The sequence below is a fragment of the Bos javanicus genome, chromosome 3 (genome assembly GCF_032452875.1).
Source record: "Bos javanicus breed banteng chromosome 3, ARS-OSU_banteng_1.0, whole genome shotgun sequence".
Lineage (NCBI taxonomy): Eukaryota > Metazoa > Chordata > Mammalia > Artiodactyla > Bovidae > Bos > Bos javanicus.
This window is the reverse complement of record NC_083870.1, coordinates 80660454-80672854: the sequence shown is the minus strand read 5'-3', so window position 1 is coordinate 80672854 and position 12401 is coordinate 80660454. Positions and strand designations below refer to the sequence as shown.

The following is a 12401-nucleotide window of genomic DNA, read 5'->3' as shown; positions in this document are numbered from 1 at the left end:
CTGCTTCTTCTAAGATATTCACCATCTTTAAGTCACATCAGGTTGCGTAAAACAGGGGCCTAGTATTTTTTATTTAAATTCCTATTTCTCACCAAAAGTTGGGGCTTCTTATACACATAAACACACACATACACACACACACACATACACCAGAACCGTTCATTAAATGTATTTAATACATGTGACAAGTGATCTGGTGGAAGACTGAGGCAGGGAAACTACTGTGAGAAAAATGAACAGCAGCCTAAAATAAGCAAATAACTTGGCCTTGAGTTTTCAGGAAAGGAAACATGATTTACTGAGCAGTCTTTCTCTTTTTCTTTTATACAAAAGGAAACATCAATTCCTGAAGAGGAACATTAAAACTTATGACAGGACCAAGAATATCACAGTAGTCTTCCAAAATATTTGATCTTTCACAAAACTGTACTACTTCATATAAGAGTCAGGATTTTTTTTTTTTTTAAACTTTACAGTATTGTATTGGTTTTGCCAAATATCGAAATGAATCCACCACAGGTATACATGTGTTCCCCATCCTGAACCCTCCTCCCTCCTCCCTCCCCACACCATCCCTTGGGTCGTCCCAGTGCACCAGCCCCAAGCATCCAGTATAGTGCATCGAACCTGGACTGGCGTAGAGTCAGGATTTAATGTGGTCACATTCCTAGTAAAAATGTTCCCCCTTTGAGCCTCTACAAATCGTTTACACAGGATTTAGCATTTACTGAATAAACAACCATGTACCGTCTGTGAAAGGGGATATTACAGGGAATAAGTCCCTGTCCTCAAGAATCCTGGGACTGCACAGTGGAGGAAAGTCTACAAAGGAACTGCAGCACAAGGCCGAACACAAGGACTGCGCGCAGCCAAGGAACTAAGTGTATATAGCACACGCCTTCTGTTGGGGCTCGAGGCGGAGGGACCCTGATAGTCACAGAAGTGTGACAGACGGAGAGCACAAGGCATGGGCAAAGTCCACAGAGGGTGAGGAAGCAGAAAAAAGTATGAGAAATGTTTGAGGCACAAATGTAAAATAGTGAACCATCTATTTGGGCACAGCGTAGATGAAAGAAATGGGACAATAAGCTGAAAAACTGAGATCTTATGACAGGGACTTTTGAATACTACACAAAGGTGGAATTCGGACTGTTTTCTGCAGACAATAGAGCTTATAAAGGCAGCAGTCCGGGAAATTCTATGACATGAGTCAACTGCATGAAGATTCTCCAATGTCTGTGGGGAAGATAGAAGGCAGGGGAAGGCTGGAGGGAGGGAGACTGGGTTGGAGACTACTGTGATCACCCAGGTAATGAAGGAAAGCTAGGCCAGAGGCAGGGAACAGCAGAGAAGAGCCACACACTGGGAGGGACACTGAGAGGGTCTGGCAAATTGTTGAACTGGGGGCTGGAGGGAGAGAAACCAAGATGAAACAAGGCAGGGGTCAGCACACTTGGGTCCACATGCCAAGCCTGGCCTCCCGCCTGTTTTCCACAGCAAAGAAGTGTACAAATTTTACTTTTTTTTTTTTTGCCATACCACGCAGCATGTGGAACTTTCCCAACCAGGAACTGAACTCACACACTCTGCATTGGGAGTGCGCAGAGTCTTAACCACGGGACTACCACAGAAGTCCCCGATTTTCACATTTTTAAATGGTTGGGGAAAAAATATTTTGTGACAAGTGGACACTCAAATGTCAGCGTCCACACATAAAGTTCTCCTGGAACACAGGCACACCCGTTGGTTTACATGTTGTCTGTGTCTGCTTTAGTTACACAGCTGCCGAATTGTGGAGTTGTCACAGAGTGGCACGATCCTCAAAGTTGAAAATATTCACTGTCTTCCTTTCTACAGGAAAAGTTTTCTAACCACTGATTTTCAGGGCTATGCATAGACACAGTACTAAGAGGAACAGAGAAATCACCCACTGGTTGGCTGGGTCAGAAAAAGATGCTCTCAATTCTGAAGCAGTTAAACGGGAGGTATCAACAAGACATTCAGGTAAGCAAGCCAACCATGGAATGGAAAGCTCATCCCACCATGGGGCCTAGGCACCTGCTGTTCTCTGCCTGGTATTCTTCCTCCAGGTCCTAGCATGGCCTGGCTCCTGCAGTCTGAGCCCAAATGTCATTTCCTCAGAGGCAGCCCCTCTCCTGCCTACCTAAGCATTCTCTACCCATACCATACTGTTTCTTTATCCTCACCCGAAATTATCTTCTTAATTACCATGTTTAAGATCTTTGAATGTTGGCTCCTTAAGAACGAGACCCTACCTCTTATTCCTGTCCCCAGTGCCCTGAACAGTTGCCTAAAGCTGCTCAGTCAGTATTTGGGCAAAGAGGGAGTGGAGAAGAAGGAATATGAATAAAAGAGACAATTGGAACACAGGTGAAAGCAGGTCACTTGCAGTTCTAGGAACACATAAGATCTGCCATTCGCAGAACCTTTAGGAAAGTCTTTGACGGGGCAGGAGAGAGAGAAGAGGAAGGGAAGACACCTAAGAGAAGACAACAAAGACAAGGAGAGAAAGGAAAGGAGTATTGTGTCTCAGAAGCCAGACAGCAGTGGCGTGGGGCATCTTTCAGGAAGGAGTGTTTAGCAGCATCAAAATGTCTCAGATAAGTGCATTAAAAAGGCCTCAGTGTGACAGCAAAAAGGTCACTGGTGACCTCAAACAAGTCTTAAGAGTGTGGAGATGGTAGTCAGATAGCAAAGGGTTAAAGAATGAGTATATGGGAGGAAGTAAGACTTTCAAGGCACTTGGTAGCAGAGTGGGCAGAGGTGCTCCCAGGGGTGGGGTGGGGAATCCTGTGTGTCATACAGTGACTCCAGTCCCACCCTGTAACCCACGTCTTAAAGCCTTCAACTCCCCCTGCCGCGCTAGGCTAAGGCCCTGCGGGCGGCTCCAATTCGCCAGTTGGCCCTCTATCCTCTCTACTCCAGTGTTGGTTTCACCTCAGATCCCTTGTGCAGTTTCCTCTGGCTGGAAAACCTCCACAGCCTCTTGGCCTGGCTAGCTCTTTCACTCTTCATATTGCAATTAAAAAAAAAAAAAAATCACAAAGACCCCCTCTTCTTACTGCCCCCCACCTCTGCTTTACACCAAACTAAAACATCTCCCCAGGTACTCAGCATTCTTGTAACAAGCAGTTGTGTAACTGTTTAAGTATTGTGTCTTTTACTAGCCAGGCAGCTTCTGAGGGCAGGAATCAGGCCCATCATGTTCTCACATAATATACAATCTACAGATAATGGATAAGTAATGGAATGAACATGAAAACCCAAGAGCAATTTTATCTCAAGCAGTTTATGCATCACAAGTGGCTTATTACTTCCCAAATCCCACATCAGGTAGGCTTACAATTTATGTTCAGGCCAGTCTGGCCTCCTCTGATCTCCCCTTCCTACTTCTGAGCAACTAGGTGAAGGTCATTCTAAATATATAAAAAAAAAAGGGGGGGGTGTTTTGAGGTATCATCATATATCAGATGATCTTCCCAATGAGGTAACTGACATACAGTGATTAACAGACTTGCCCATAGTTTTACAGATGACTTTAACTGAACAAAATCATTCAGAATATTAAATATAGGCATTAAAGCATCTTCCTTTTTAAATCTGTATTTTGTGAATTAGCCCTGAAGTGGATTTGCAGATGTACTTGGCCAAACACCCCGAGTACCTCTTTATGATATAATCTCATCTATCTGCCTCCCTGTTGTATGGTCCATTCAGCTAGTTTTACAATAAGATTTTTCGCTGGAAAAATACACATTTGGCAGATTGTTTTCTCCTTGATTTTTTTTCTTCTCTCTTTTCTCCCACTGTAACATAAAAGATTATTTTAAATTCTATTAATTGAAAAATCACTATAAATTACAGCCTTGCTACAGTCTGAGCAAATTAACTGTGCAAATAAGCCTGCAGATAAAACTGTGCTTAACTGAATAAACTGCTGTCAGTTCTAATACCCTTAAGCCCTTTAAGACACCATTTAAAACAAGAGTTGCATTAACTACAAAGTGTTCTTATCTATTTCTGCTTTATACATTCAACTTGTCTGAATTACCCAACGTACCTGGGATTTAACAGACCTAAATTTATTTGTTTTTAATATCTATAGGTCAGTCAGCCTGTTCACCATGTGAGCTGGACTTCCCTACCTTACGCATCACCTCCCCAGTAAAAACTAGGGAGTTTTACTGTCACTTTCCTTGTCAAATGCGAAGACAAGGAGAAGAGACAGCTAACTTCTTTGTTACTCAGAGCACATGGAATGAGCCTATCATCAAGAGTGCCTTTCCAACCATATGACAACTACTGTTCTTAAGAATATGAATAAATGCAACATAGACATTACTGAGAAAGAAATATAGATATATTCACAATGTGATAGGAAGAAGGGCCAACTTTTGTACAATTTTATATTTTAGGTAAGTCTTGCTTTAGGAAAATGCAACACATACATGGAAAAAGAAACTTGATAAAAACAGCACTCAGGGGAAACAACATTATTTAAGAGTTCTCATAAACGTTTATAATTCCTTAGCAGCAAATTCCCTAGGACATTACCTGATTTATAAGATTTTAAGCTTCTACACAACTCTAAAGACACCATTTTACAAACAGGTATGCTGGTGCCCCTCTGCCAACAGCTCACCACTCGCTAAGTAAACTGAATCAGGGAGAGCAACACAGTATTTTTATACTGACTTTCCCAGAAAGCCTAATACATTCCTACCAAATTATATACCTTGGATGGCATTTAAAGTTAAATTAAAAGCACCTTTGTTTCTCATTTTTTCTTAAAAATGTTAAAAATGGGGCAAAACTTAATTTATTTACCACCTTGGGGCTGTCTACATACTGAACTCTTCTAGATTTGAGAAAATGTCTTCTTTAGGTGCCTAAACATTTTTTATTTATCCATTTCTAACTGAAGCCTTTCTAATATTGAATGAATCAGCTACTCTTTGTTTTCTATTTAGTGGGTCCACTTTCCTACCATCTTACAGCATTCTGGACATAATTTGAACTCTTCGTTTTTAACACAAAGCATATTCACCAATTAGAAGGGGAAAAAAAAAAAAGAAAGCGAGAGAGCCAACAAATGTTTAACACCATAACATGTGCCTGGCACCACTCCCAAACCTTTAGGTGTAGTCAGTCACTCAATATTCAAATAATCCTAGAGGTAGGTACTACCTCAACTTCCTTTTATGGATAAGGAAACAGGTATAACCTGCCCACATTCTCACAGCTAGGATCAAACTAAACAGTCCAGCTCCAGAGCCTCCAAAAACACAGATTACATAAAAAACAAGACAGTAAGTCTGTCTGTGTACTATCTAGACGTGTAACTAAGTTGACCTGATTTAGTCTCTCTCCTCTCCTCACTGGTGGGTTCCAGCAATTATCATCACCTTCTCCACAGAAAGCCACAGCTCCCCTCCTTAGGTTTGCAGAGGTAGATCACTCAAGTCACTTTCCCTGAAGAGTGAAAGCTCCTCCTGCCGAGCAAAGATTCCTCACCAGGTTTTCACACTGAAGAAAGCTCTTTCTTCAAGGCTGTCCTATTGCAATCGTGACAGCAGCTTCTTACTCCACCCCCACCTCTGCCTACCACTTGCATATCTCTCAACCCCTAAAGCTGCCCTTTTCTCCTAGAGACCAGAAGTACCTGGCCTCATTTCCATTATGCTCCACAACTTGAACTCTTCTCTTAATGGTTTGCTCATTTTCCATACCAATTACTGTACTGTGTTGTGAGAATGACACCTTCAATATGCTATGGTATTTATGATGGCTCTGCCTCTCCACTGAATGGCCCCACACAGGGTGCTTCACTTTTTGAGTTAAGGTTCTGCTTTTCATAAACCTCTCCTCATTCACTTCCAATATAAAAAATTAACACTGCCTGCCTCAGACAATGGACCTTCCTGTATTCACCCTCTTAACAATTCCCATCTCTTGCATTTGTTGTATTTAATCTCCTACTGCTTTGAGAATCAGTTAGGTTAATTGTCTACAAATCCTTTATAAATTAAAAGCAAAGCAAAATAAAATTTTACTCTACTATAAGGAAAACACACATGGACTTAATGACATCTATTCTGACTCTAAGTATTTCTATTTCCTAGCAGTCTTCTGAACAATTGATAAAAGTGTATAGTAAGGACCATTTTCTGTGATGCAGAGGATGAACAGTTGCACAACGGTCAAATGAAGCTGATCCTTTATAGAACTGTGGGTACTTCCATTTTCTAATGATGCTATTCTGAAGCTCAAAAACTATGAATGGCTTCCCATCTTCCCAGTTCATTCATTCAACATGGGCCACGGTCTCTGAACTCACAACGCTCAGAGACTTGAGTAGTCTTCAGAGCCTGGCCCCATCCTGCACGTCCAAGCCCAGCCTCTTTCTGCTGCCTCTCAGTACCCTGCTCTGGTCACTGTGGCCACCTCCAAATTGGTCACCCACATGTACATGCCCACCTCTGTGCCTTTGCTCATGCTCTATCTCTGCCTCAATTTCCATCCACCCCTAAGGAAAAGAACTCCTACTTACTCCTCAAGCCCAACTCAAATGATTTTCTTAAAAAAAAAAAAAAGCATTGGAGGGACTTCCCTGGTGGTCCAGTGGTTAAGGCTTCTGGCTTCCTCTGCAGGAGGCGTGGGGATAGCCCCTGGTCACTAAAGACCTCACATGCCCATGCTGCGCGGAGCAGCCAGGGAAAAAAAAAAAAAAAAGCATCAGACAAGGGCTCCAAGCAGGATTCAGCTCTCTTCAGGGGCTAAAGTGCTCTTAACTCTGACCTCTACTATAACATCAACCACACTGTGTTATATTTATAGCAGGCTTGTTTCCATATGAACTGTCTTATCCATCTGCCAGGAACTTTGTACCAAAGAGATGTTTGTATATACAAAGAATGAGTTAATGAATCTATAAAAAGTGGGGAACAAGGGGGGAGCTACTTGGTACTCTGACTTTAAAGGAGTACCATGATAGTTTCCAGGAAACATTCTATAATGCAGGATTTACTTATTTTTATGTGCATAACCTGCAACGAAGACTCTATGAACATACAAAGGATCATCCACCAAACTCTATAAAAGTAGAATTTTTGCCTGTTTTTTTCTGTTTACTCCCTCCCTGAGGCTCACAACAGGAGCTCAAAAAGTATTTACTAAATGAATAAAGGAATGCAACAGAGTGCTGTGTGAATATTAACGATAAGTAAATTCAGTTACCACAGATTAAAAAAATCCCAACAAAGACCAGCTCAGTCTTCTGTCTAGAGCAGACTTAAAGAAATTTTCATTGCTTCTAAAGCAGGGCTTGACTGGGCATTCGGCAGTTTACTCAGAGCACCAAGGAAAAATGGTGTGCCCACTGATAGCTGTTAAGAACCACAGATCATAAAACCTCAGAAGTAAATATACCACGGAAATGAACTTAAAACTTTTATGCTTTCTTGTTGCCTCAAACTGCCAAAAAAAAACTGGTGCACTTCAGAGGAAAGAATACTCATAGGAAGTAGTTTCCTGCCCTGAAACACGGTCATTTCAACATGGCAGCTGCTATGTTACCATAGGGTTTTCGAGACAGGAAGCAACAGTGGCACACCTAGCTGAGTGGAGAGCAAGAAGCAGAGAGGAAACAGCATGCCAAACAAGAAGGCGGGTGGAGGGCAGCTGACAAAGTACAAAAACAAAGAACCAATTCCTCTAATGTCTTCTATAACATAACTGACTGTACATAATTATTAGGGAAAAAAATGAAGGGCACAAAAGCAAACAGCACCTTCCCTGGTCACCAGCTGCTGCTTTTTCCATAGTTAACTCTTCTCCTGCATTAATGACTCTAATAGACAAAAAACTGATAAGAACTTGTCCTTAAATGGGTAAGGGAGTGGGCCATGGCTGACTTTTCTCCTATACTTTCTGCTTTATGGTCTAATGTGTTTTTTGTTTTTGTTTTTGTTTTTTTCACAATGTGTTAAATGAGAAAATCTTTACATTTAAAGAAATAATAGAGATAAAAAATTTTATGTTCTAATAATAATAAAACTACATTAAGTAAATCCTCTACCCTATAAAATGAAGGAAGAATTGAATAACACCAAACTATCCAATCTTGGCATTCAACATACTGTACCCCCTTTCCTCCTCAACAACCAGTATATCTAACAATTCATTTATTTTAAAAAATCACATCTTACAAAGAACCAAGGGGGTTCTCTATAAGTGATTGCCAAGAGGGAGCAGGATGGGAAAGTTTGGGATTAGCAGATGCAAACAATTATATGTAGGACAGATAAATAGCAAGGTCCTACTGTATAGCACAGGGAACTACATTTAATAAACCATAATGGAAAAGAATATTAAAAAGTCTATGTGTGTATTACTGAGTCACTGCAGTACAGCAGAGATCAGTACACTATAAATCAACCATATTTCAATTTAAAAAAAATCACTTCTTCACAATAGTTATAATTTGCACAGCACTTCATGGTTTCCATCCATTATTTTTGTAATTTTTCCCAACAGCTTTGTGTGACAGCCAAAGTGGATATTTTACAGATGAAGAAAACAGGTGCCTGAGTGAAGCAGCCTGCCATGACAGAAGCCAGGATCTTGTTACCCACTTGGCTAAAGCACAATTTCTCAAGCCCGACACTACTGACATTTTGAGCCAAAGAATTCTTTGCTGTAGGGGGCTGCACCATGCATTGTAGGATGCTGAACAGAATCCTTGACCTCTACCCACTAGACACGAGTAACACTGCCTCCTCCCACTCCCACCACACCCTGACAGTTCTAACAACTAACAATGTCTCCAGAAACTGCAGATACCTCCTTAGGCGCACAATTATACCCAGCTGAGGGACACTGGTCCAAAAGAATGTACAAGGTTTTTTCTGGTATCTTTATTCTATGATAAGGCTCGACAGAACACTGGGCCATGATAAATCACAGACCATCAGACGCTGCTTGCTCAGCAAGATTCAGTTAATTAATCAATTCTCTATCCACTTAAAATAGTTTTTTTAATGTGAAAACAGACAAGAAAAATTTCCTTGTATAAACACTCACATCTCAGATGATATATCTTCTAAGAGCATATTACCACATTAGAACATAAGTATATACATAATAAAGATATATAAAATAATGTGCATTTAAAGGGTAAAAACTTAATCAAAAAACAGACTTCAGTCTTTGTTAATAAACTTTATGAATGCAGCTATACCTTAGAATCCCCTTTATTAAAATGGGTATAAACCTACACATTCTCAACACTTGCTTCAACTGGGTTTCTGTCCAAACATATACTTCAAGCTATTCAGAAGAAACTGAGTGATAACTTCAAAACATTATTAGAATTTCTGGGCTGCAGTTGAAACCATTAGTGTTTGTGAACCCAGAATCTAAACTTGCAGATTTCATTATCCCATTTAGAAGCATTTCTTCATGTCATTTAAAGAGTCCCTTTTCCTGCAAAAAGCAATTCTGCCCTCAAAATTCCTTACTTTCACCAGCTTTTTAGCAAATGCCTGAATTGAAAACATTTTGCAAGCTAATTCCCCTGAACACTTTAAACCTGCAAAGGGTAGATACCAATTGATCAGAGATAATTATAAACACATATAGATCATTAGCCAAATTGATATTAAGACTGACTAAATTACAACAAATTGAAACATAGTTATATTTTGGGAAATGTTTGAATTATTTTATCTATGTATGTATAATTTATTCACCCTCTATCATCATTTCCCAATAATAATAAGCAATTAGTATATTGTGGAATGGGGAAACTAAACTAGCTTTATTCAATACGAAGTGTCACACTGCAATCCTAGTACTAAAAAAATACATTTTGTATTTAGAGAAACTAAGATACAGTATAAGTGCTTAGCTAATACAACACGGAGAGTTAAGAGGTTGTGATTATTCCTATTCACACTGTTCATAATCTTGTAGGTATGATGCACTTGCGTCTTTAAATGTGATCTGGATCTATACATAGGAGACATTTTCTCCATATTACAATGCCTATTGTACCCAAAGTGTCTGGTACCCTTGTAGCCTCCATTAACCTTCACCACAAAGTACAGAAGAACACATTGATCCTTCAATAAAAACGACTGCCTGGTCTTGAAAAACAGTCACCCAAAGCAAAAGCCAGAAACAACACAAAATGGGGTTTTGGAAAGGAAGGAACAAAGATTTAATCAATATAAAATGTTCATCTTAAATATTTTTTTCCAGTCTGTAAATGCCCATAACGCAAATTTCTTAAAAAAAAAAAAAAAAAAGCCAACAACCAAACACTCCACGATCACATTTGTTTCTCCATTATACTCATCACTTAACTATGTCAGGTTTTTAACGCTTTCATCCACCGAAAAAAAGTAATGACAATTTTATACAGATGTAAACTGCCACAGAGAGAAAACTCCTGGACTCTTAAAAAAAAAAGTTAATAGCATGTATCCAACCAGGGACAGAAAACAGCTCACAGCCACGTATTAAGCGAAGTGGCACGGGGACGGGGTCCTCTTGCCATGGACACAAAGGAATTCACAAAGAACATGCCATACAAAAAAAAAAAGGTGCAGAACACCTGGTAATAATCATACCCTTTTTCTAGTCTCCTACAGAAGTTCCTCGGTAAACACATATCCAAGGCGTCCACATCCCTGGAACCTTGGGGAGTGACTTACAAGGGGGTGTTTACTAGTCCTGCTAAAGCGACGTCTCTTTTCTGATGTTTGACGGCCGCGCGCGGACGGAGTCTGAGGAGTTAGACAAGGAGCCAGAGACCAGCCCCACTTTCGGTTAAGCAGACCCTTTACAGAAGGATTCACTATTTGCCGCACGGCTCTTCACTGTTCCTCTTCCCTGGCCCTTCAGCCCAGGGTGCGTCATTCACACTTTTCGCCGGTTGCCTGGGGCCCGAGTCCCAAAAGAACCTAAAAGGGGAGGGGGCGTCTCCTGAGTCCCCAGACGCCCCTTTGCCCCAAACAGGGCCCCAAATCCTAGAAACTCTCCTTCGCTGAGATGGCAAAGAAGTCAAAGGCTAAGACCCTCAGCATCCGTCCTGAGGCCTGAAAAATCCTCCTCCCGCTCCCCGGCAATTCTGCCAAAAGGCTGGCGGTCAAGTTCTCGGTTCAAGAGCGAGGGACGTCAAACCTCAACCCCGCGCCTGTATCTCCGGGTGGTATAAACAGGATGTCAGCGCGTCCCAGGCTTGTTTATGAAAACTTGGTGTGCACTCTGGGGGAGGGGGCAGAGAACCTTAACCTTTCCCCTTCGGGGCTGGGGGGCCCCGGCCCCCGATCTCCCCGCCGCCAGCCGGCTCTGCTCTGTTGGAAATCCCCCGCCTTCCCAGCCCGCTCCAACCTCGGCCCGGCCCGGCCCCCAGGTCCAGCGCGAGGAGCGACCCAGGGTGCGCGGCGCGCGAGGCCCGAGAGGGGCAGCCGCGTCTCCCACCAGTGCCCGGCTGAGAGCCCCTAGTCTCGCTGCCCACGGCCGCCGCAGGCTTCCCTACCTCCACTCGGTGACACTCACCACTTCCGTGTGCGCCTGGGCCGGGGGGCTCTGGGTCACTGCGAGGGTCAGGGTCGGGCGGCCAGCTCCCTAAGCGGCTAACCCCCCAGGGCCCCGGCGTTTACGCGCCGGGGGCTGAGGAGTGGGCGCAGGGTTGGCAATCACCTTTTCGGTGCGGGCCGGGGTAAGTCTACGGCGGCTAACTACTCGGCGGCCGCCGCGGCCTGCGCTGGGCGACGCACCCGCCTCCCGCCCCGCCCCGCGACTGGCCCCGCCTACCACCCCTCGGCAGGTTCCGCCTCCTCGTGGCGTCACGCACAGCTGCCCCGGAAAGGGGGGCGGGGACCGCAATGGAGGCGGAGGCGGTGGCTCGGCCGCCGCGCAGGACTCTGTGCCTCCAGCCTTCCCGCCCCGCCCCCATCCTGCTTTGCTCACGCCCCCGCCCCTCACTCGCTCCTTTTTACCACGTAGTCTAAAACACCAATGCAGGATGAGAGGTCTGCGGCCAGAAAGTGAAATTGTCAGGATTTGGCCGTAGGTAGACCCCTCTCAGATTTGCAGTGCACTTCACCACATCTTTGTGAACTACGGTGCATTTCTCACAGTTCTTTGCCTCTTGTTCCCACTGAGCAAGAGGCGAGCTAGTGAGGCACGAGGCTAACAGGACCTTAAGAGATAAATCTTCCTACATTGACAGGTTACTTCACATCCTACCCATTCTGTATTTAAAGGTCATAGAAGTTTTTTAAAAAACGTATAAATAGTAATAAACACATTTGTTGATATCTAATGTGTGCCAGCGATTTTAATTTTTTACTAATAATCCCTCGAAGTAGGTT

The 12401-nt window shown here is 42.8% G+C and overlaps 1 protein-coding gene across 4 annotated transcripts in view; it reads right to left on the bottom strand.

The window, feature by feature from the left end:
* The window catches only part of JAK1 (Janus kinase 1), a 139292-nt gene extending 127462 nt beyond the window's left edge, over positions 1–11830 (bottom strand). The window contains exons 1-2 of one of the 4 annotated variants that reach the window (XM_061411722.1): positions 11584–11820; positions 10653–10985 (exon numbers count right to left, since the gene is read on the bottom strand). The gene's annotated coding sequence lies outside the window, so the exon portion shown is untranslated. Of the gene's footprint in view, positions 1–10652; positions 11537–11563 lie in introns of those variants that run through there. The other 3 variants (XM_061411719.1, XM_061411723.1, XM_061411720.1) reach the window with 3 other exon arrangements.
* Positions 11831–12401: the final 571 nt, after the last annotated feature.